The sequence below is a fragment of the Pseudorca crassidens genome, chromosome 11, assembly GCF_039906515.1.
Source record: "Pseudorca crassidens isolate mPseCra1 chromosome 11, mPseCra1.hap1, whole genome shotgun sequence".
Lineage (NCBI taxonomy): Eukaryota > Metazoa > Chordata > Mammalia > Artiodactyla > Delphinidae > Pseudorca > Pseudorca crassidens.
In genome coordinates this window covers 101,349,825-101,352,451 of record NC_090306.1, presented here as the reverse complement: position 1 = coordinate 101,352,451, position 2,627 = coordinate 101,349,825, and the positions used below count along the sequence as shown (strand labels likewise).

Sequence of the window (2,627 nt, the reverse complement as noted above, 5' to 3'; positions counted from 1 at the left end):
CGTTGCGGAGCACAGGCTCTGGACGCGCAGGCCCAGCGGCCATGGCTCACGGGCCCAGCCGCTCCGCGGCATGTGGGATCTTCCCGGACCGGGACACGAACCCGTGTCCCCTGCATCGGCAGGCGGACTCTCAACCACTGCGCCAGCAGGGAAACCCAGCTGTTGAGTTTTGAGAGTTCTTTATGTTTTGGATACCCGTCTTTTGTAGGCCATTTTCTCCCAATCTCTGGTTTGTATTTTCATACTCTTAACAGAGTTCTTCACCGAGCAAAAGTTTTAAATTGCAATGGAGCCCAATTTATCAATTTTTCCTTTTATGGACCATGCTTTTGGTGTCAAATCTAAGATTTCTTTGCCTAGCCCTACACTGCAAAGATTTTATCTATTTAAAGTTTTATATTTTACATTTAAGTCTGTGATCCATTTTGAGATAATTTTTGCATAAGATGTGAGACAGATTAAGTTTTTTTTTGTTTTTTTTTTTTTTAAACCTATGAATGTTCAATTACTCCAACACCGTTTGTTGAAAAAGCTATCTTTCCTCCATTGGGTTGCTTTTGCATCTTTGTCAAAAATCAGTTGGACATATTTGTATGGGTCTATTTCTGGGTTCTCTATTCTGTTCCATTGATCTATATGTCTATCCCTCCACCAATATAATACAGTCTTAATTACTGTAGCTATATTACAAGTCTTGAATCGGGCAGACTGATATATCTCACTTCATTATTCTTTTTCGAAATTGTTTTAGCTGTTTCCTTTAGCTAGTTCCTTTGCCTTTCCATATATATTTTAGAATAATTTTCTGTATATCTACAAAAAATCTTGGCTCATCGCCGCGGGGCGCGCCTGCGGTCGGGGGAGAGCGACCCCAGGGCCCGTTCGCCTGCCCGCAGTTCGCCCAAGACTCGGGGCCGAGAGGAAGCGCTAGAGTCCAGAGTTCTCCCTGGAGTTCGCCCCGCGCCGCCTGCAGGACGCATCTGCCTGGCCCGGCGACCGCCGCTCCCGCCCACCGCCCTGGAGCCGCTGAAGGACGTCCACCTGGGCCTGGCCCCGCCCGGCCGCGGCCGCGCTCGCCTGGCCCTCCTCTCGGGCCATTACATTTACTACCATTACGGCTGCGACGGCGTGGACGACCGGGTCCGGGGCTGCGGCTACCGCACTCTGCAAACGCTGTGCTCGTGGCCAGAGGGCCGGCCGGCGGGCGTACCCGAACCGGCTACAGTGCAGGCGGCCCTGGAGGACATGGGCGACAAGCCCCCCGGGCTCCGGGGCTCTCGGGGATGGATCGGCTGTGTAGAGGCCAGCCTCTGCCTTGACCACTTCGGGGGTCCCCAAGGGCGCCCATGTCACGTGCCGCGTGGAGCAGTGCTTCACGGGGAACTGGAGAGGCTCTATTCCCACTTGGCAGGGGCCGAGGGGGCCTGTAATGGTTGGAGGGGATGCGGATGCCCAGTCAGAGGCGTTGCTTGGCCCAGGCATGGAAGCCTACCTCCTGGTATTGGACCCTTACTGCTGGGGTGATCCGAAAAACCCCCGTGAACTACAGGCTGCTGGGTGGGTGGGCTGGCGAGAGGTAAGCTCAGCCTTTGACTCCAACTCCTTCTACAACCTGTGCTTGACCAGCTGTGACTCGGAAAGGCAGCTGCCCACCCTGGACTGAGGCTAAGGACCCAGAACTGAGCCGGCTCTAGCGCTGTACCCGCTGAGCTACCCCATCTCAAAGGCAGAGGCTGCCTGATGTCAGACCCCCAGGAAGTCCCAGCAGAGCCTGGGATCTTTGGTGTCAATAAAGTGGCAAGGCCCAGCACACCCCCCCGCCCCCCAAAAATAAATCTTGCGTGGGCTTTGATAGACACTGCATGAAACCTGCGTATCATTTTGGGGAGAACTGACTCTTTATTGTGTTGATTCTTCCAAACTATTTCACAGTGCATCTCTTTCTCTATTTAAATCTTTTAAAATTTAATTTTTAATTTAATTTAATAAAATTTAATTTAATAAAATTTAATTTGATCAGTGCTTTATTGTTTTCTGCATACAAATCCTGTACAAATTTTGTTAGATATACACCTATGTATTTTTGAGTGATTGTATATGGTATTGTATTTTAAATTTCGCTGACCTTGTGTCCATTGTTAGCATATACAAGTAAAATTGATTCCTGTATATTCACCTGCATCTTGTGACCCTGCTGAATTCACTTATTGTTCTAGGAAGTTGTTATTGTTGTTTTTGGTAAATGCTTTGGGGTTTTCTATGTAGACAGTCGGGCCAACTGCAAGTAAGGACAGTTTTATTTCTTCCTTTCCAATCTGAATGTCTTTTATTTCCTTTTTTTCCTTTCCTCATTGCTCTGGCTAGAACTCCCAGCACTATGTTGAATAAAAATAGTGAGAGGGAACGTCCTGGCCTTGTTCCCATTCTTGGGGGAAAAGCACACTTAGTCTTGACCATTAAGTATGAAGTTAGCTATTGGGTTTTTGTAGAAACTCCCTGTCAAGTCGAGGAAGTTCCCCTCTGTGCTCATTTTTCTGTGACTTTTGATCATGAATGGCAGCTGGCTTTTTTTTAAAAGATCTAACTCACATACTATAAAATTCCCTTTTAAAAAGTATACAATTTAG

General features: G+C 48.1%; 1 pseudogene; it reads left to right on the top strand.

Annotated features, from left to right (window-relative positions):
• The first annotated feature begins 1,243 nt into the window (after positions 1-1,243).
• On the top strand, positions 1,244-1,663 carry LOC137203018 (ufm1-specific protease 1-like; annotated as a pseudogene).
• The last annotated feature ends 964 nt before the right edge of the window (positions 1,664-2,627 follow it).